At 37.1% G+C, this 23,693-nt stretch overlaps 1 non-coding gene across 1 annotated transcript; it reads left to right on the top strand.

The window, feature by feature from the left end:
- The first annotated feature begins 14,192 nt into the window (after window positions 1-14,192).
- Window positions 14,193-14,268, top strand: TRNAS-GCU (transfer RNA serine (anticodon GCU)). The gene has a single exon. It is a non-coding gene; the product is annotated as a tRNA-Ser (tRNA).
- The last annotated feature ends 9,425 nt before the right edge of the window (window positions 14,269-23,693 follow it).

The following is a 23,693-nucleotide window of genomic DNA, read 5'->3' as shown; positions in this document are numbered from 1 at the left end:
GTGGTGCCATAGGGAAGAGCACCAGGGAGCTTTAAAAAATATTTATCTGGGTGGCTCCAAGATGGCCACAGAGTAGGCAGACACTACAACTCCCACTTCCCAGAACCAAGGTGGATTAAACTTAAATCTGAAAACACTCATTGTGAAAGACAAACTTTGGACTAAACTAAGGATTCTATAGCCAAGGACCACCAAAGAACCCACACTGAGTCTGGTAGGAAATGCAGAGCTGCAGAAAAGGATGCCTCGTTCCAGGGAGCGGAGAGCTACGCCCAAGAGGAACTATTGAGATGGGGAGGGCTGTCCAGCGAGTTGTAGGTCCTTATCCCCAAAACCTGAACACAGCCTAGAGCCTTAGAGCCTGAAAGAGGCTTACAGACTATACTTGCCTGAGAAGAAAAAAAAGCCTAGAAACGGTTTGAGAGAAGGAGGCAGGACTCTCAGGCCCAGGTTCTGTATTAAAAGAACTGCATGAAGAGCCACTTTCCCGGAGCTCTAAGAGGACACCCTAACCCCTGGGCTGAGTCATTTCCCAAATTTAAAGTGAACCAGCATCACCAGCAAAGGAAAGAAAGTGCCCTGTCCACCAGAGACACCCCTAACCTAGCTATAAGAAAGGAGCTTAGAGCCAGGCTCCATGTTAGGGACACAAATAGGCAGGGCAGAGGTCAAAGCTACACTAACCACTGCACTGCTGAGTGCTCATTCAGGGCAGGCAGGCCAGATTCAGCTGGGCGCAGCTGCAAAGGTTTGAGTGAGCATGTGCAGGCCAGCTGGCAGAGTTGGGAACCGCCATTGCCGCTGGGGAAGCCTGGGCTCACAAACAGCTCTATTCACTGGGTGCACGCTCTTGGTGGTTGTAAAGGCCCAAAAGTCAGCAGAGGGAAACACGCGGGCGTGTGTGAGCCCAGCAGTGAGGGAGGAAGGTGCGCCTCCAGTTGCAGGGATCCGGGCCAGCGCACAAACCTGAAAGGAGTGGGACGCGCCATTGGCGGAAATCCAAGTGGGCTTGGAGGCCCGATAGTCACAGAGGGTGAACACACGGGTGCACATGAGCCTGAAAACAACAGGGGAAGTCATGCACACTGCTGTAAGGATTTGGGCAGCACAAACCTGCTCGGGGTGCAGGAGTGCCCTCAGTAGCAGCAAAAGCATGGGTGACCTCAGCAGTGATCCGAGAGTGCACGCGCATGCGCAACCCCCTGAGGGGCCTGCTGAGATCTGAACCGACTGTGGCAGCCCCAGAAGAGGTCCAAACAGGCACTTGAGCTCAACCAGGACAGTGGAAGTCATGGAGGTGGACTGGAGCCAGCAGCACCTGAGCCCACAAGCCCCAGGCAGCAACAGCAAAGGTGGCCTGGTAAACAGACCACACAAGGGGAGAATGGGGGCCACACCCACTGGACTCCTAAGACAACACCTAACTGAGTGTTGAAAAAGAACAAAAAGACAAAATAAGAAAATAAAATAAGTAAATAAAATGTCCGGCTAAAATGACACCTGAGGCTAAGGAGTAAGCCATAACTATTGATAATACCGTACCTAATCACTGAATTACAGTACTGAGCTCAAGAAGTAGCCAGCAATAAGAGACAACAGAAAGTGGATTTTAGGGGAACTTGAACTTTTAAAGGAACTTTTCCCAGGCAAAGAGTATTAAAAGCAAGCCTAGGAGTGAAGCTAATATTTAAAACAGCACATAGACCCAGCAGGCACAAGATTTGGATAACCTGTAGCTCCCAAAAGGTGGATAAGAACCAGTCATAAGCAGTGACCCCCACAGATCTGTGCCAGTCCATGGCCAGGGATGAGAACTAGTCAGAAATGACAAATATCTATATAATACCAGAAATGAAGACTACACTACAAGCAATTACAAGCAGGATCGATTAAGCAGAGGATCAAATCAGTGATTTGGAAGATAAGATAAACAAAAACACAGAAGTGGAGCAGCAAAAAGAAAAGACTGAAAAAATCTGAGAAAACTCTAAGAGAGCTCTGTGAAAACCTAAAAAGAAACAATATCCACATCATAGGAGTTTCTGAAGAACAGGAGAAAGAACAAGGGATAGAGACCTTGTTCAATCAAATCATAGCTGAAAACTTCCCTAAATTGATGCAGGAAAATGTCACAAAAGTTCAAGAAGCACAGAGAATTCCATTAAAGAGAAACCCAAAGAAATCTGTACCCAGACACATTATAATTAAAATACCAAAGCTAAGAGATAAAGAGAAAATATTAAAAACTGCTAGAGAAAAAAAAGGCTATCACCTATAAACGAGCCCCCATAAGGATGACATCCAACTTCTCAAGAGAAACTTGAGGCCAGATGGATATGGCAAGAAAAATTCAAAGTAATGCAGACCAAGAACCTACAACTAAGATTACTTTATCCAGCAAGGTTATAGTTTAAAAATTGAAGGATAAATAAAAAGCTTCCTAGACAAAAATTAAAAAAATAAAAATCTCAAGGAATTCATTACAACCAAACCAATGCTGCAAAAAATGTTAAGGGGCCTGAACAGGCAGTGGCACAGCAGTGGATGGAGCATTGAACTGGGATGTGGAGGACCCAGATTTGACATCCTGAGGTTGCCAGCTTGAGCGTGGGCTGATCTGGTTTGAGTAAAGCTCACCAGCTTGAACCCAAGGTTGCTGCCTTGCACAAGGGGTTACTCGGTCTGCTGAAAGCCCACGGTCAAGGCACATATAAGAAAGCAATCAATGAACAACTAAGGTGTCGCAACAAAAAAACTGATGATTGATGCTTCTCACCTCTCTCCATTCCTGTCTGTTTGGCCCTATCTAACCCTCTCTCTGATTATCTCTCTCTCTCTGTCTCTGTAAAAAAAAAAAAAAGAAATGTTAAGGAGCCAGTTGTAATCAGAACAAAGGGAGAAAAGACTATAGCAAAAGAGAAATATAGCTTTAAAGAACAAAGTGGCAATAAACAACTACATATCAATAATAACCTTAAATGTAAATGGATTAAATGATCCAATCAAAAGACATAAGGTAGCTGTGTAGATAAGAAAACAGGACCCATGCATATGCTGTCTACATGAGACACACCTCAAAACAAAAGATACACATAGACTAAAGGCAAAAGGATGGAAAAAAAATATTTCATGCAAATGGAAATGAAAAAAAAGCTGGGGTAGCAATACTTATATCAGACAAAATGAACTTTAAAACAAAGGTTATAGTAAGAGATAAAGAAGGTCACTACATAATGATAAAGGGAGCAATTCAACAGGAAGATATAACATTATAAATATCTATGCACGTAATATAGTAGCACCTAAATATATAAAGCAGACTTTGATGGATATAAAGAGCAAGATCAACAGCAATACTATAATAGTAGAGGATTTCAATATGCTACTAACATCACTAGATAGATCTTCAAGATAGAAAATTAACAAAGAAACAGTAGACTTAAAGGACATACTAGATCAACTCAATTTAATACATATCTTCAGAACCTTTCACCTTAAAGCAGCAGAATATACATACATTCTTTTCAAGTACTCATGGTACATTCTCTAGGATAGACCACATGTTTGGACACAAAAGCGGTATCAACAAATTTACAAAGATTGAAATCATATCCAGCATTTTCTCTAATCACAATGGCATAAAACTAGGAATCAACCACAACAGAAAAACTGAAAAATATGCAAACACTTGAAAAATAAATAGCATGTTATTAAATAATGAATGGGTTAACAATGAGATCAAAGAATAAAAAAAAAATTCCTAGAAACAAATGATAATGAGCATACAACAACTCAAAATCTATGAGACATAGTGAAAGCAGTATTGAGAGGGAAGTTTATAACACTACAGGCATACCTTATGAAGATAGAAAATGCTCAAATAAACAAACTAACCCTGCATCTAAAAGAACTAGAAGAACAGCAGGTAAAGTTAGTAGAAGAAATGAAATAATAAAGATGAAAGCAGAAATAAATGACATAGTGGCTAAAGAAACAGTACAGAGGATCAATGAAACCAAGAGCTGGTTCTTTGAAAGGGTAAACAAGATTGATGAACCTTTAACCAGAATCACCAAGAAAAAAAGAGGACTCAAATAAAATTAGAAAAGTGTGTGGAGAAATAAAATTGACACAACAGAAATACAAAATATTGCAAGAAACTACTATGAAGAACTGTATGAAAAATAATTAAACAACCTAGGTGAAATGGACAAATTCCTTGAAACATATAATCTTCAAAAAAATCAATCTAGCAGAATCAGAAAACCTAAACAGACCGATTACAACAAATGAGATTAAAATAGTTATCAAAAAACTCTTGCCCTGGCCAGCTGGCTCAGTGGTAGAGCATCGGCCTGGCGTGCAGAAGTCCCGGGTTTGATTCCCAGCCAGGGCACACAGGAGAAACGCCCATCTGCTTCTCCACCCCTCCCCCTCTCCTTCCTCTCTGTCTCTCTCTTCCCCTCCCGTAGCCGAGGCTCCATTGGAGCAAAGATGGCCCGAGCGCTGTCCTTGGCCTCTGCCCCAGGCGCTAGAGTGGCTCTGGTCGCAGCAGAGCAACACCCTGGAGGGGCAGAGCATCGCCTCCTGGTGGGCAGAGCATCACCCCCTGTTGGGCGTGCCAGGTGGATCCCGGTCGGGTGCATGCAGGAGTCTGTCTGACTGTCTCTCCCCGTTTCCATCTTCAGGAAAAAAAAAACAAAAAAACTCTCAACAAACAAAAGTCCTGGGCAGATAACTTTACTTGTGAATTCTACCAAATATTCAAAGAAGATCTAACTCCTATTCTTCTCAATCTATTTCAAAAAATTCAAGTGGAAGAAAGATGTCCAAGCTCCTTTTATAAGGCAAGCATAATTGTGATTCTAAAACCATGGAAAGACAACAAAAAGAAAGAAAATTATTGGCCAATATCCCTGATGAATTTAAATGCTAAATCCTCAACAAAATATTAGCAAACTGGATCCAGCAATACATGAAAAAAATCATACATCATGATCAAGTGGGATTTATTCTGGGGAGGCAAGGATGGTACAATATTGGTAAATCAATCAATAAGATTCATTATATAGCCTGACCTGTGGTGGCGCAGTGGATAAAGCATCAACCTGGAAATGCTGAGGTCGCCGGTTCAAAACCCTGGGCTTGCCTGGTCAAGGCACATATGGGAGTTGATGCTTCCTGCTCCTCCCCCCTTCTCTCTCTGTCTCTCTTCTCTCTCTCTCTCTCTCTCTCCCTCTCTCTCTCCTTTCTAAAATGAATAAATAAAAAAAATTAAAAAAAGATTCATTATATAAACAAAAGGAAGGAGTAAAACCACATAATAATTTCAATAGATGCAGAAAAACCATTTGATAAAATCAAGTACCCATTTATGATCAAAACTCTCAGCAAAGTGAAAATACAGGGAATATACCTCAACAAGTTAAGTGCCATCTATGAAAAACTCACAGCCAACTTCTTACTCAATGGGCAAAAATTAAAAAATCAGGAACAAGGCAGGGGTGCTCCCTTTCACCACTCTTATTCAACATAGTTCTGGAAGTCCTAGCCACAGCAATCAGACAAGAAGAAGAAATAAAAAGCATCTAAATTGGAAAAGAAGAAATAAAACTATCACTATTTGCAGATGATATAATATTGTATATAGAAAACCCTAACATCTCAGTCAAAAAAAAATCTGGACCTGATAAATAAATTCAGTAAGATAGCAGAATATAATATTAATACTCAGAAATCAGAGGCATTTTTATACACGAACAATGAACTGTCAGAAAGAGAAATTAAGGAAACATTCTTCTTCACTATTGGAACCAAAAAAAAATAAAGTACCTAGAAATAATTTTAACCAGAAAGATTAAAGACTTATACTCAGAAAATTATAAAACATTGGTAAAAAAAATCAAGGAAGATACAAAGAAGTGGAAGCATATGCCGTGTTCATGGTTAGGAAGAATAAACATCATTAAAATATCTATATTACCCAAGCAACTTATAAATTAAATGCAATACCAATAAAATACCAGTGACATACTTGAAAGATATAGAACACATATTCTAAAAATTCATATGGAACCAAAGAAAAACACAAGTAGCCTCAGCAATCTTGAAAAAGAAGAATAAAGTGGGAGGTATCATACTTTCTGACATCAAGTTATACTGCAAGGCCATTGTACTCAAAACAGCTTGGTACTGGCATAAGAACAGGCATACAGATCAATGGAACAGAATAGAGAACCCAGAAATAAACCCACACCTTTATGGACAATTGATATTTGACAAAGGAGGTAACAGCATACAATGAAGTAAAGACAGTCTCTTTAAAAAATGGTGTTAGGAAAATTGGAAAGCTACCTGCAAAAAAAATGAAACTAGACCACCAACTTACCCCATTCATAAAAATAAACTCAAAATGGATAAAAGACTTAAATGTAAGTCATGAAACCATAAGCATCTTAGAAGAAAACATGGACAGTAAGATCTCCAACCTCTCTCGTAGCAATATATTTGCTGATTTATCTCCAATGGTAAGTGAAATAAAAGACAGGATAAAGAAATGGAACTATATCAAACTAAAAAGCTTTTGCACAGCTAAAGACAATAAAAACAATAAAAAGAGAAACTACACAATGGGAGAACATATTCAACAATTCATATAAAAAGTGGTTAAGAACCAAAATTTATAAATAACTTGTAAAACTCAACTCCAGGAATACCAACAATCCAATCAAAAAATGGGCAAAAGAAATGAATAGACACTTCTCCAAGGAGGCTATTCAGATGGCCAATAGACAGATGAAAAAATGCTCAACATCCCTAATCATTAGAGAAATGCAAATTAAAACCACAATGAGATACCACCTCACACCAGTCAGGATGGCTCTCATTAACAAAACAACACATGATAGGTGCTGGTGAGGATGTGGAGAAAAGGGAACCCTCCTGAAATGCTGGTGGGAATGCAGACTTGTGCAGCCACTGTGGAAAACAGTAGGGAGATTCCTCAAAAAATAAAAAATGAAACTGCCTTTTGACCCAGCCATCCCACTTATAGGAATATATCCATAGAACACCATATCACTGACTTAAAAAAAGAAATGCAACCCCATGTTTATGGCAGAATTTTTCACAATAGGTAAGATCTGGGAACAGCTCAAGTGTCCATCAGAATACTATGAATACTATGAATACAATAGAATACTATGGGGTCATGAAAAAGAAGAAAATCTTACCTTTTGCAATGACATGGACGGATTTGAAAACTATTATGTTAAGTGAAGTAAGCCAGGCAGAGAAAAAAAAAAAATCATATGACCTCACTCATTTGAGAAATCCAAGGAATAATGTGAATTGAGGAATGGAATTAAACCTTAAGGGAAGAGGGGGAGGGATGTGGGTAAGGGAGGTGTTGAGGGGAATACAGAGGATGAGGGGGTGCTTTTGGGGAGAAAGTAAAATCTTTGTAAATGCAATAAATAAAATTAAAAAAATGATTTATCTGAATAGTCAGTGTTTTTCAGTAAATCATACTAGAATATAAATACAGAGTGTTGAGTTTAAGGTTTGTTTATGTAATTGGTATCTGGATTATTTAACCTCAAGTTCATACTTAAACAAAATGAAAATTTTATGTCTTCTTACCTCATAAAATATTGTGATGTTCATGAAAAATATTTGTGGAAGAACACTGACAATTAAAAAGTACCGGAAATAAAAGTGTTCTATGTTTTGTTAGTTTTATATTGTGTGGCTGGGGGCTCTTGTTTTGAGTGAAAGTTTTTAGGTGGCTCTAAGTATTTTTTAAAGTAATTGCAAGCCTGACTGTTTCATTTTCACAGCAATTTCTTTGTCATAAAAATGCTATTTTGAAATTACTTTGGTCATTACTTCAGCAAGAAGAAAGGATAGTGTCATAACCTTTTGGTTACATATTGACACTGTTAAGTCATAATACTCAGAATAAAAATCTTTAACAACAACAAATTTTCAAGCACTGCATCAGTTACAGAACTGAAATAAACACTAAAAAAATCATCCAGTGACTGCCCAACTGTTTCCAGGTGGAAACGTGACAAATATCTTCTAATTGAAACACTTTATAACTATTCTTACACTTTAATTTATGGATAAAAATATGCATCCTAACAGCAACCCACTTGACATTTACAAGCTGAGAAGACTATGCCTTACTTGCTGCTACTGGTTATTAAAATGATAATAATAAATAAAGTGAATAGGAACTCTCTGCAACCAAAGGTTAACCTCTAGACTCACAAAAATGAAGCTACAGAAATTCTCAATTTTAAATCACCACAATGAATTTTCTGTTACATATTAAAAAAAATAAAATAAAGTAATACTACACATCTGTTTTCAAGAGCAAGATACACTAAAATCTGAAGGAGTTTAAAAATTCTACAGTGTTTTTATTAAATTATCTATCTACAGATTTTTTATATCTTATCATTTTGTTATTTTAAATTGTCATTAGTTGACTAATAACAATGACATGTCAGGAAACATGTTTTGTATTTTGTAAAGCCAGTAGGCACAGCCACCATCACAGCAGCCTGGCCCATGCAGGTTTGCATTAGATTTGTACCGATGGTAATGAAACAATGGAGCCAAGAACTGGTGGGCCATCATCTTTAATCCTAGCTTGTACCCAGCGGGCAAGTAAAAACATACACTGGGTTCCAAAACCCACTCATTCAGTGCTCACAAAGCTACTGACTTAATCCGAGTTTCCTAGAATCAAAGATTTCTAGCTCACCAGACTTATTCACCTCTGTTCCCCATCTCCTTCCTTCTCCCTACACAAACTCTGCACAAACTGGCTTCTCACTCAGCACTCCACCATCTTGGCTGCTTCTCCTGGCCTCCTCCACGTGGCCTCTCTCTGCTTTCCTATCTGCTCTCTCCTCTAATACTAATCACAAGAACCAAGAGAGAGCAAGCTCCCGGTCTGCCCCACTTTATCGTGTAGAAATCCAAACCTTTAATCCAATATATGAATAAGGAAGTCTCTAATACAAAGTCACTTATCTGAGGCATGATGGGATTCCTCATGAGAGTGTACCACTCTACATCAAAAAGGGTGGGAAAGGCTTAGTCCTAAAACCAAGCCCCAGGATACAAGGATCCTGCTTTCCCACAGCCTGCCCCCAACACACATTAATATAGTCACGCCCATCCCAAGCAACTACCTGGGCGATGAGCTTCCATGTGGGCAGCACCATCTTTAACAAAATGAGCATAAGATATGTTATCTGCCCAACATATTTAATATCTCTTTTTAATTGTTTCAGTAGAAGCAAAGCATGAACACATCACTTATGCATTAATAATTACTGAAAGAGTTTATATGAGCCAAACTGAGAACATATGCTGAGAACAAGATCTCAAACGCTCCAAAGAATGACAGTGTTGCAGCTTCTTTTATGCACTGAGATTAAGGAAGAAATTTAAGGGAGATTACATGGAGGTGAGAGAAGTAAGGCAAGGATTGGTTAACAGGATAGTTAACAAGATCATGTGCTTTCTTGAGGGTGATGATTTGAAACATGTGTTAACTGAGATGAAAAGAAAAAAATAGAGTTGGCTTAAGGTAAATATAAATGTTTACTAAAAGGTTATATGCCTGGAGTGTGACTACATACCATGATCATCTCAGTTAGGTATTTATGATCAGATCACCCTGTGATGTTACTTTCCATAAAGCACATTTTCTCATCCAGTTCCCTCTTTTGCTTATAAATCAGTTGAAAGGATGCACTGAAAACCAAACCATTTGGTTCAAAAACTATGATCTTACATCCCTAGGAAAGTGCATTCTTAGGATGTCTAAGTGTTAACATCTTGTTTACCATTGGTGATGGAATAATACCGTAACCTTGAAATCTGAGTTGAGGCCAATTTTTTTTTTCCAAAACGGGAAGGGCAGGTAAATAAAAGCAGTCAGATGTTATGGTTTTTGTTGAAAAAAATATCAACAACAAAAAAAAATACAAAAAAAAAAACAACACTCGAGCATTTCTATCTTGTGAATTATCACGATTTTTTGCCTTCTGTTTCATTTTTCTATATTTGGCATTCAATAATACATTTACATAAACTATAAAAAGAATATAATTTTTTGTTCTAATATTATTGAGAAATATACTTTATGATAGATGTCTACCTTCTCTAGGCATTAATGTACTACCATAAAACTTACAAAATACAGAAGATATATTTAATATTTAAAAAAATACTTTAAAAATAATATTTAATTTTTCAAAATTCATCAAAAATTTTAAAACATTTATTTATTTTTCATTTTGGAGAGAGAGGAAGGGAGAGATAGGGACAGACAAACAAAAACATTTATGTTTCTGTATATGCCTTGCCTGGTGATTGAACTGGCAATCTCTGTGTTTCAAGACGATGCCAACTGAGCAATCCAGCCAGGGCACCAAATTTTAACTTAATCATAATTTATGTCATTCTATATGTCTTAATGTAATTTAAGATTTAAAACCACTGATAAGGCCCTGGCCGGTTGGCTCAGCGGTAGAGCGTCAGCCTGGCGTGAAGGGGACCCAGGTTCAATTCCCGGCCAGGGCACACAGGAGAAGTGCCCATTTGCTTCTCCACCCCGCCCCCGTTCCTCTCTGTCTCTCTCTTCCCCTCCCGCAGCCAAGGCTCCATTGGAGCAAGGATGGCCCGGGCGCTGGGGATGGCTCCTTGGCCTCTGCCCCAGGCGCTAGAGTGGCTCTGGTCACAGCAGAGCGATGCCCCAGAGGGGCAGAGCATCACTCCCTGGTGGGCAGAGCGTCGCCCCTGGTGGGTGTGCTGGGTGGATCCCGGTCAGGTGCATGCGGGAGTCTGTCTGACTGTCTCTTCCCATTTCCAGCTTCAGAAAAATACAAAAAATAAAATAAATAAATAAATAAATAAAACCACTGATAAAAGTCTATTCTAATGTATAAAATTATTTTTCTCATGATTAATAATGGTGAATTTGTTCCTTTGTTTTATCATAAAAATCACATAAATTGATAAATTCTCTTGGTCATATTGCAGACAGATGTTATATCAAATTTTTGAATAAAGAAATAAATTTATCCCTTTATCTTAAGGCTTTTGTTAACATATAGAAATAATCAAGTGTCTCTGACTGTGGATTTGAGGTACAGAAATGCAATTCAGATTTTTCTTTTCTGCCATTTATTCTGTAAAGAAGATGGTTGCATCTGAATGTTTTGTCTCATAAAGAAGAAGCATACTACTAAAAGAAGGCAAGATTGCAAAACTGATACAGAAAATTCTATCCTAAAACATTATAACCCTACCTCATATCTGTTAGTTATAGCACTCATCTCCATGCAAGGGTGAACTTAAGAATAAACTGATATAAAGTCGAACTACCTATTCCAGAAAGATGATTTTGTGACCAGAATATATTAGAAAAGAGTAGAAGTTCAAGAAGCATTTCTATTACATGAATATTCATTACATCATATACTTTACCATTAATATAAAGCCATTGACTTCATAAACTGTTGCAGCAATAATAAGATTATAGGGCTATTGCTACAGCTGGTTGTTAGAAGATTTGATATTGGAAACTTTCTCTTGTCATTGTGCATCTCAATATAAATAACTGCTAGGGTGTCAGCAATTCACAGATGACCTTTGAGAACATTTTATTGGCTCTCAATGATTTAAACTTGGCTATACATACTATTCACCTAGCAAGGTTATGTTTATTCACAAGTGGGTTTAAGTGGGCTATACATTTTATTCTTTTACATTTCACAATTTGCAATTCATATGTGTTATATGAAGTAGCTCAATGCAGAAATGAACAAGACAGACATAACAATTTTTTTCATAGTATTTACTGTTTTGGAGAGGACAAGAACTAATTTTAAAAAATTAGTTGAACATACTAAATATTAAGTTTGGGAAATTACATAATTGATTGAAAGAAAGAAATGGCTGGCACTGGCCATTGGCTCAGCGGTAGAGTGTTGGCCTGGTGTGCGGGGGACCCAGGTTCGATTCCCGACCAGGGCACATAGGAAAAGTGCTCATTTGCTTCTCAACCCCCCCCCTCCTTCCTCTCTGTCTCTCTCGTCTCCTCCCACAGCCAAGGTTCCATTGGAGCAAATATGGCCTGGGTGCTGGGGATGGCTCCTTGGCCTCTGCCCCAGGCACTAGAGTGGCTCTGGTTGTGGCAGAGCGACACCCCGGAGGGGCAGAGCATCGCCCCCTGGTGGGCAGAGTGTCGCCCCTGGTGGGCGTGCTGGGTGGATCCCGGTCGGGCGCATGCGGGAGTCTGTCTGACTGTCTCTCCCAGTTTCCAGCTTCAGAAAAAAAAATACAAAAAAAAAAAAAAAGAAAAAAGGAAAGAAATACCTAAGATAGGCTGTTACAGAGTTACTTAATATAGCATACTGCTACTTACTCCTCAAGTATTCTTGGCAAGCATTACAAATAGATTAAAGCATTTTGCTAAGATATTAGCCATGACCTTGTGACTTTCAGCATAGTAATCCATGTAGTATTTATCAATCAAAAAAAGTTTGCTGGTAAGTCAGGCTCTAGACAAGTATTGTCACCTAAAGTCCAGATGTGATAATATACTCTTCTTTTAAAAAAAAAATGAAAAAAAAAGAAAGTGTTCAATACTCCCTTTTATCTTTCAAGCATATATTTCTACCCCTTAATAATTGAACTCAAATTTGCAGGCACATTACCTTTAACTGAAATAGACTACAACTATGTTAGTGTAATTTAATATATATAAAGCCCAGTTTTCTTTATCTATAAGATGTGGGTAAAAATAAAACACCCATCTGACATAATTGTTGTGAAGAATAAATAAAGTAATATATGCATTAAAAGCCCAGATCTGGCTCATAGTAAGTATACTCTATAAGATGCTCTTATTAAAAATTTAAAATAACTAAATAACATCAATAAATCAACAAAAAAGCAAGTATTGCTAAGAATGTGGAGGAAAGAGAACTTTCATGTACTGGTGGTGGCAACACAGATTAGGGCAGTCACTGTGGAAAACAGTATGGCAGGTTTTCAAAAAATTAAAAATAAAATTGTTTTTTGACCCAGGGATCCCATTTCTGAGAATATACACAAAGAAATCTGATACATTAATTTGAAAGAATATATACAACTCTATGGTCAATGCAATATTATTTATAGTAGTCAAGAATTAGAAGAAGTCCAATTGCCCATCAATAAGTGAGTGGATAAAAAAAAAAAGCAGAGGTACGTATATACAATGGAAAACTACTCGGTCATAAAAAAGAAGAAAATCTAACCTTTTTGAGAGTATTGGTGGACCTGAAGAGTATTATGCTAAGTTAAATAAGCCAGTCAGAGAAAAGCAAATACCATATGATTTCATTCATATGTAGAATCCAATGTATAAAATGAACAAACAAAATAGAAATAGACTCATAGAGAGCATGCTGAGAGCTATATGAGAGGAGTGTGAGAGGGTTAGTGGTGGGGAGGAGGTGGAAGGCATGAGCAAAAATAAAAACAAAAACAAATAAAACTCATTGATACAGACAATAGTATGGTGATTACTTGGGGTAACCTGGATATGGGAGAGGTGAGGAGTGGATAGGAAGATACATGGTGATGGAAGGAGACTTTAGTGGGGTAATGGACATACAATACAGTGTACAGATGATGTGTTGTAGAATTGTACACCTAAAGCCTGTATAATTTTTTTAAACAGTGTCACCCCAGTAAACTCAATAAAAAATAATAAAATATTAATTTGAACTGTACAATCTATAATACATCATCTGTATATTGTATTGAGTGTTCACCAGCCAAAGTCAAGTCTTCTTTTTCACCATATATTATATATATATATAATTGACCACCTTTCACCCTCTTCTACTTCCCTCCACCCTCATTTACTCTGGTAACCATCTTATTGTCTGTGTCTATGAGTTTTTTATTTTTTTATTCATCTTTGATCAGTTGCTGCTTACAGTTTTATATCCCACATATGAGTGAAATTATATGGTGCTTGAGTTGTTTGGTCTTACTTATTTCTTTTAGCATGCAGTTTGTTGTTATTTTTATCATCAAAGGAGAAAAGCCTTATATATGCAATGAAAAAGTTTCTGCCACCAAGAGAGATTCAATTTAAAACTGATATATTTTTGGCCCTGGCCGGTTGGCTCAGTGGTGGAGCGTCGGCCTGCTGTGCGGAAGTCCCGGGTTCGATTCCCGGCTAGGGCACATAGGAGAAGCGCCCATCTGCTTCTCCACCCCTCCCCCTCTCCTTCCTCTCTGTCTCTCTCTTCCCCTCCCGCAGCGGAGGCTCCATTGGAGCAAAAGATGGCCCGGGCACTGGGGATGGCTCCTTGGCCTCTGCCCCAGGTGCTAGAGTGGCTCTGGTCACCCCGGAGGGGCAGAGCATTGCCCCCTGGTGGGCGTGCTGGGTGGATCCCTGTCGGGCACATGCGGGAGTCTGTCTGACTGCCTCCCCGTTTCCAGCTTCAGAAAAATACAGAAATAATAATAATAATAAAACTGATATGTTTTTAACACAGATAGAAAAAATAAAGTGGGGTTAGATTAAGCAGCATAAAAAACTAAACATAAAGTAACAAAATCTATGGTTTAGATTTTATGTATTTAATCCTACAAATGTTTGGTTCTCATATTCATTACATATTTTTAGATATAGAGGTAAATATAAAAAGAAGAATTTAATTTGAGTTCCACTTTGAACTCAAGATTTAATATTCAATCTAATATATGTACAAATTATTTTTAAAAGAATTGCTTCTGTTATAGAGAATTATTAAGCAAACCAGAAGGTATGTTAATCTTTGTTTTAATTAGCTACATACCCTATAACAAACTGAACCATTTTTAACACAAAATCATGACACCATTATCCATCTGGTGGTTGCTTATTAGAAATACATACAAGGGTGAGAAAACACCAAACCGTCCCCATAGCCCTGATATTACAAACCCACATCTATTAAGAGAGAACTCAATTACAACAACAACAAATTGTATCATTATTATTAATGAATCTGAATTTATCTTTAAACATAATGAATAGGCATTAGGATTCAATTATATATAATGAACTGCACCCAGAGCATGAAAAGAATAGCATATGTATGGTAGTATGTAACAAATATACATTAAGCATTGTTCGTCACACAAAACAGAACTGACTACTAACTGCACAGCTCAAATGTGACATAAATGTGACACATGCAAAGACAGAGCACAAAGTGCCAGAACAGCATAAATAGTGAGAGGTAAATTCCTATGCTAGGCAGTGGTTCTCAGCAAGAAGCAATATTGCACACAGGTACACTCCCTTACCTAATGAACATCTGGCAATGTCTGGACACATTTTTAGTTTTCACACGTGGAGGGGTATTATGATATGCTGGTAAGTGTTCTATCATGCACGAGACAGCCCTCACAACAAAGAGTCGTCAGGCTCAAAATATAAATACTTCCAAGCTTGAGAAATTCTGCTACAGGCCAGTGAAAAGCTTCCTTAACAAGGCCACATATAAATCTACCATTGAAAAATATGTCAGGTTTCAGAAGGCAGAATTGGGGTGGAAATATAATAAAAATGAGTAGTCAGTGTAGGGAAAATTCATTATTTTTAAGGCAAAGGTTATATTTGAGGAATCTAGGATGAAGATTTGATTAATGGCTGGAATGTATTGGAAATCCCAGATATGCGGTATAGACAGAAGAGAGGAGGTTGAAAAATTGAGTTGAAGGACAATGGATGACATGCCAATACTTGGTATAGGTGCTGGTGTAACTATGGGGTATATTCTGAGAAATGCATTCTTAAACAATTACATGGAAATTCATCCTTAGGCAAGCACACTGCTGTACAAACACCATGGAGTGCACTTAGACAAACCTAGAAGTTTAGCCTACTACTGTACTTGTATTTGCTGGACTTTTATACCCCTGGCAGATGCAGGTTTATTCACACCAGCATCACCACAAATACAATTGGCTTTTCTTTTTGTAATACAAATACCTAATTTAAAATTTGATTGCCCAGGCATACACTTGAACTAAGCATCCATTTCAAAGATGAATTCAACTTCAATTAAGACCATTTATCTCACACTTGCCAAGCATAGGACTAACTAGAGAGCCTAGCCACCTACCCACTGATACTCCTTTGTTTTAGATTTTGGGTGATTGCAATAACTGATTCTTATTTCTCTCTCTCTCTCTCTCTCTCTCTCTCTCTCTTCCTTTGCTTTAAATTTCTACTCTTATATTTTTAAATTAACCAATAAAGTGTAAACCCATGAAACTCCAGGCACACACTCTCAACCCCAATTGAAGCAGAAATGTAGGCTCCAATGCTTTCTCTCTTTCTTTCTTCCTTTCTCTCTCATCTTTCTTTTATTCTCTCATCTGTCTATCATCATCTATTTCTTTCCTTCTACTTTAACCTCACTGTGTGTCCCCTGGTGTGCCTTGTAAGCTTCAAGGCCTTAATAATTTTTTTAATTTGTTTCTTCAAAGTTTCCTAATGTTCATTGCTGAAGGGCATCTTGCAATTGTAATAATAAGAATCATAAGGGTTGGTCCAGTTGTACACTGGCTTAAAAAGGAGAGATGTGATGCCCAGTTGAGTGCTCCCAAACAATTCTTGCCCACAGTATTACTATCCAGAGATGGAGACAGCACAAAAGATTAATGCCCTGAACTATGATGTTATGATGGCTGACAGCTAGAGATCTCTAGAAGACAAATTTTTTTTACCTCCATTCTAAAATGTTGGTTCCACCATAGCATATGGACTTTCTCTTGACCAAAGAGTCATTATGTGGTGCATGACTGTTTATATAACATACTACAGAAACACTGTTTAATTTTATAACATACTGTGTGATAAACCCACAATTCTATTTTGTAATGAGTACTGTGATCCTTGTTATTTTGTTTTACTTAGCTGGTATGTCCATATCAGTCTGCCAGTTTTTCTCCTAATGGGTGAATTTATTTTACTTTATAGATGTATTAAAATATACACAACCAGTCCACCACGATGGAAATTTAGACTGCCCTACAATATGTCTGTACATATTTTTATCTTTCCCAGTGATATATTTTCTAAAGTACTTTAATAGCAATGAAGAATTTTATTTAAGAAAAAATCTTTCAATCAGATATTTCTGCAAAGCTGAAGTGCATTACAGGAATTATAAATAGTGAAGAGGCAGTGGAAATGCAAATAAGTAGGCATATTTAATAATAATAATAATAGTTATTATTATTATTATTAATAGTTTCTTTCTTCCAAGCAAGAGGAAGAATGAAACTTTTTCATGAGAAAGACTTTTTCATGTGCTCAACTAGGATCCTTCTGGCAACCCCTGTCTGGAGACAATGCTCAAATCAACTGAACTATCCTCAGTACCCAGGGCTGATGCTCAAACCAATTGAGCCACTGAATGTGGTAGGGGAAGTGGGAGAGAGCAGGAGAGGGAGGGAGACAAGCAGATGGTCTCTTTTTCTATGTGCTCTGACTGGAAGTGAACCCGGGACATCCATACATTGGGCCAGTGCTCTATCCACTGAGCCAACTGGCCAGGGCCATTTAATAATTATGATAGAGGTAGATTTGACATTGGAGAGTGTGTGGTGGATATGAAAGAGAATCTAAATTATCAAGGATGAGTGCTTGATGGTGATATAGTAGCATGAGGATGACTATGTGTCAACTTAACTGGGCCATGGGATTCCCAGACATCTGATCAAATATTATCCTGAATGTGTCTGTGAGGAGCCTTCTGTATGAAATGAAGATGAAGCTATACATAGGTAGATTAAAGAAAATTGCTCTTCCTAATGTGAGTGAGCCCCATCCAATAATTTGAAGACCTGAATAAAACAAAAAGACTTATCCTTCTTTGAGTAAGAAAAAAATTTTCTGTTTGATTGACTGCTTTCCTACTGAAACATCAGATCCATAGTGAATTGAACTGAAACATCAACTCTTACTGAATTTTAAGCCAATTGGCCTTTGGCTGGAACTCCATCTTTAGTTCTTGAGTCTTCAGTTTTCCAGCAGAGCTCAGAACTCTTCAGCCTCTATAAACATGTGAGACAATTCTTTTTTAAATAAATGCATACATATATAACATTAGTAATATTAATATTGATTGACAGTAATAATATATGTAATATTACATTTGTATATTTATATGTGTAGATAGAGAGAGAGATGATAGATAGATGATAAATAGATAGATGATAGATACATAGATGATAGATAGATGATAGATAGATAGATAGATAGATAGATAGATAGATAGATAGATCCTATTTCTATTTGTTCTGTTTCTCTGGACAACTTTGAGTAATGAAAGTAGTAATTGTGTTAAGTTCCTCTTCATGTATTGCTTTTACCTTGTTTTGTTTGATGTTGTTTATCTTAAAAATAAGTTTGGGACACTGACTCAATTCAGAATAGTCAAACGCTAGTTCATGTTATATTATAATCTTAGCATATAAACCATGGCAAAACTACATTTACAGTTGTGAGTACACAAAACAGAAATTATTCCTGTATTATTATTTAGTAATTTTTGTATTATTTTTATACAAACAACTATAAACCTACTTTTGCCCAACCCTGTACAAAAAACAACAAACAAACAAACAATAAAACAAACCAACAATTGATTCATTGACTCATTCATGGCTCCAAATGAATTTCTGGTTTAGTGGTAATTTTCATCTTTATTCTGCCTTTGAAATCTCTTGACAACTAGTAAGCGTTTATTTTCTGATGAATTCTCAACTCCTATTCTTACTGTTTGTTCTAATCTCTAGTTTTTTGGGGTTTTTTTGTATATAAAATATCATCAGTTCCAAAGGTGCTACTATGACTATGCTATTTCTACCAGTGTCCACTGTTTACTTATATATTTTTTCTGCATCATGTTATTGAAACTATGCAGAATCTGAACTTTTTTCTTAGATAGCGTTTATTTTTTAACTTAAATTAAAATTTGTTTTTATTGATTTAATTATCTTATTTAAAATTTATATTTTTATAAGATAGATTAAGTACTTATTTAAAAGACAAGTATCGCCTGACCTGTGGTGGCACAGTGGATAAAGTGTCTACCTGGAAATGCTGAGGTCACCGGTTCAAAACCCTGGCTTGCCTGGTCAAGGCACATATGGGAGTTGATGCTTTCAGCTCCTCCCCACCACCTCTCTCTGTCTCTCTCCTCTCTCTCTCTCTTTCTCTCCCTTTCTCTATCCTCTCTAAAATGAATAAAAAAAAGTAAATAAAAGACAAGTATCAAAGAGAATCTTATCAATGACTTTTGGCTATTAAAATATTGACATTGCAGAAATTATGAAAAAAAGTAATAGACTTCGAATTTTACCTCTTACAATTGTAACAACGCTGCAAAATTGTATATATATTTCTTTATATAGTTCCTTAACATAAGATCATTTTCTAAAACCCACAAGCATGAATCACTTGAGAAAGGATCACTATTTCCATTTAATGTAAGAATTATTGCTGCATGCCTGGTGATACTTTTATTGTGGATACAATCATGAGTAATGCTGGATTCCAGCTGCCCTGATTGAGTTACCGAAGACACGCAGATTAGTTACATATTCTCTGGTAAGGATGGGTTGATACTCATTTTTTTTTTTTTTATTCAGCCTCACCTCTACATCCACCCCAAAGAACAAGACATCTTTTTGAAATAATAATAAAATAATAAGACTGACTTTAAAATCTGTCTACCTCTTTGTATCTTTTTTTCTGGAAATGATACTTAAACTCTATAAAACTCAATTTTCCCATTTTAAAAATGTAATTAAAAATAATTCAGAGCATTTTGGCAATGATTTTAAGAGCTGATGTAGGTAAAGCCAGTTTCAATACCCACACACTCTCTCTCTCTTTTTTTTCTTCTTTTTCAAGTGAGTGGAGATAGTGAGAGAGACTCCTGCATGTGCCCGGGCCAGGATTCACCTGGCAACCCCATCTGTGCCAATGTTCTACCCATCTGGCCATCTGGAGCCATGCTCACAACCAAGCTCTTTTCAGTGCCTTACGTGGAGCCTCAGCACCTGGGCAGATACAGTTGGACCAATTGAGCCATGGCTGAGGGAGGGGAAAAGAGAGAGAGAAAGAAGGGGGAGGGGGAGGGGTGGAGAAGCAGGTGGTCGCTTTTCCTGTGTGCCCTGACCAGGAATCGAACCCGGACATCCACATGCTGGGCAGACACTCTTTCACAGAGCCAATTGGACACTGCCTACTCTGTCTTAAATGTGGATGGAAAGGTATAACTATCCAACCAAGTCATTTTCTTATGAGGTTTTGGTTTTCTCAATCTGGGACAAACAGAAGACAAAGGCCCGTATGTTTCTGTGAAGCCTTAGTGTTTATTGTCCCATCATCTCCCCCCACCCTTTCCTTCCTTCTCAGACCCCAGGATTCATTCCTAATTCATTTCGAGAATTACTGCATGCCTTTAAAGAATACCTTCAGCTCCTGGAGAATTTTCATTGTTGGTCTCACTGACAAACTCTGAGCAAATTTTCAGTCTGTTTCTACTAAAATCACTTATTGCAGCAGATCTTGAAATAGTTTTTCATTATAACCTTTATGAGAAAAAAATAATGTGTTTACATGTTCTCTCCATTCTGTGTGAGTTTTCTCCTGGTACTCTGATCCCACCTCCCAAAGATGTGCACAGTTAGGTGATTGGCATTTCTAAATTGTCCCAGTATGAACGAGTGTGGGTGTGAGTGTGAGTGCACCTTGTGATGGAACAATGCCTTGGGCTGGTTCCCACTTTGATCCCTTTGCTACAGAGTGAAGTTCTAGACATTTATAACCCTCAACTGAAATAAATGAGTTGTAAAATATGGATTTTATTTCTCTTTTCAATTCAATTTATTAGAGTGACAATCTTGTTTTTATTAAGCATCTTTTTAAATTTATTTATTTATTTATTTATTTATTTTAGTGAAGGGGGAGAGAGAGAAAGAGAGAAGGGGGGAGGAGCAGGAAGCATCAACTCCCATATGTGCCTTGACTGGGCAAGCCCAGGGTTTTTAAACTGTGGACCTCCACATTCCAGGTCAATGCTTTATTCACTGTGCTACCACAGGTCAGGCTTAAGCATAATTTTTAAATGTCAGGGTTTTTTTATATTAATTTTAATGTTTAATATTAGAAATGTTTTAGGTCATTAATTAGAAGCTTATTGATGTTTTTTGACCAGAAATATGTGATGAGAACTAAACTCGTATATCAACAGCCTATGGTAAAATTAGTTTCATTATATGTTGTTTAAAGTCAAAATTTCTAAGAATCTATTTAAGATCATAAGGGAAGATCATAAGTGAAGACTTATGTATAATAAAATTTTTATTAAAAGGGTAAATAATTTCTAGATTTCTTGAAACATATAAAACATGCTATGGGTAATTTTATTGTAACTCTCACCTCCATCATTAATCACATTTCCATGTACCTCAGAATTCTTGAGAAATTGTTTTTACTAAGTGGACACTATCAAGAACATTGTTAGGTTTAGCTAACTTCTGTATATTACCACTATTTGGCTTATACTACATAAGACATAGGCAAATGTGGAGATGTGTCTTCTCTGCCCACATTTGGCTTCCCTAAGTAAAATTACATAGTCTCTTTGAAGGTCCTTATAATTTATTAATTCAAAGTCATAAAGGATAAAATTGATCAAGAAGTGCATAAGTTACCCTTCATGTACTTTTTTTTTTAATATGGTCATATGTGCTCTATAGAATGAACCTCTCTTATTAACCTGCTACTAAAGGGTTAATAAAAAGGTAAAAAGATTAAGTAAAATATTTATGACTATACACTATAGCCCTAAAGGGGAGCACAGTATATTATAATTATAATATCATAGTATATTTCTCAATGTAAAAACTGATGTTGGCCTGACCTGTGTTGGCGCAGTGGATAAAGCATTGACCTGGAACGCTGAGGTCGCTGGTTCAAAACCCTGGGCTTGCTTGGTCAAGGCACATATGGGAGTAGATGCTTCCTGCTCCTCCCTTCTCTCTCTCTCTCTCTCTCTCTCTCTCTCTCTCTCTCTTTCTCTCTTTCTCTCTCCTCTCTAAAATGAATAAATAAAGTCTTTAAAAAAAACTGATGTTGATTTTAATGATCAATATTGGTAAAATATTTAGTTTCTTTTTTATTGTGTGTTATTATGACATTTTTATTAATGCTCTTCCATACTATTTTACTAAAAAAAGATAAATAAAGAGTTTTTAAATTGATTTCAGAGAGAGGGGGGAAGAAAAGGAGAAAGACAGAGAGAAAACATTGATTTGTTGTTCTACTTATTTATGCATTCATTGCTTGATTCTTGTATGCACCCTGAATGGGGATCAAACCTGCAACCCTGACAGATTGGAATTATTCTCAAACCAACTGAACTACCGGGTCAGGGCAAGAAGGCAAATATTTTTAAAGAGTAATATTTCTTTTTTAAATGAGAAGAAGGCAGATAGATAGGCTGCTGCATGCGCTCTGACTGGGATCCATCCAGCAACACCTATCTGGGGCCGATACTGTAATCAGCTGAGCTATCCTCAGTCTTGGGGCTGACAATGGAACCAGTCGAGCCACTGGCTGAGGGACAAGAAAAGAGAAAGGAGAGGAAGAGGGTGGGTGGCAGAGGCAGATGGTCACTTCTCATGGGTGCTGTGACAGGAATTGAACCCAGAACATCCACACACTGGACTGACGCTGAAGAGTAATCTTAACCAGCATTATTACATCTTTTGAAATGATGCCTGATTTTCTATCCCAGAGCTCTACAGTCCATTTTACTAGATGTTCCATAATGAAGAGTGGCAAATCATAATCTTAAGATTTTTTATTTTATTTTTTATTTGCTAGAATTTATTCACCAGGGTAGGATCTGATATAAAGTAGAAGTAACACTGGTGGGCAGTGATAAAAAGCCTTTGACTCAATATTATTATGATTCAGAAGCTGTTTTCTTCCTCAAGGTATATTTCGTATGCCATTCAAAGAAGAAAGTTGGAGTTTTATGCAGTGAAACAAATATTTCAAAGACCTCAAAGCCAGCATTTGAGTTTTGAGCTTGAAGATTGTTTAAAATAGCTACTTGGGGAAAAATACATAAACAAACAAAAAATCTATTTTATTGGTCCCAAATTTTACAGATTGGGAGTCAACGCCTGAACTTTTGAGTTCTACCCATCAACTGAAGCCAGTATATACCATTTCCAGCTTTATTTTTTTTCTCTATCACATTGGAATAATATTCTTTTATATATTCTCAGTGATATGATAAAGTTTCTGAATAGTGGCATTATGGGAAATGTTATTAAAGGAGATAAAATTGTTGTGCCTCAGGTATCATGGCTGTGGCAAGAGTTAATGGTGAAGGAAGTAATAAAAATTTATAATTCAGGCCCAGATAAAGGTAGAAATTAATAGGAAGAAAAACAAAAATTCCCAAAAGAATCTGCCCTATATATAGATTGCTAAAAATACTGTTGTTTACTGTGGAGAGGTAGTTGTAGCAGTGTCCTGGTTTTATACTTCGTTTCTTGTCAGTAACTCAGGTAAGATTTGGGGG

The sequence above is a fragment of the Saccopteryx bilineata genome, chromosome 6, assembly GCF_036850765.1.
Source record: "Saccopteryx bilineata isolate mSacBil1 chromosome 6, mSacBil1_pri_phased_curated, whole genome shotgun sequence".
NCBI classification, from domain to species: Eukaryota; Metazoa; Chordata; class Mammalia; order Chiroptera; family Emballonuridae; genus Saccopteryx; species Saccopteryx bilineata.
The sequence above is the reverse complement of the archived record's forward strand: the minus strand, read 5'-3'. Positions and strand labels throughout refer to the sequence as shown.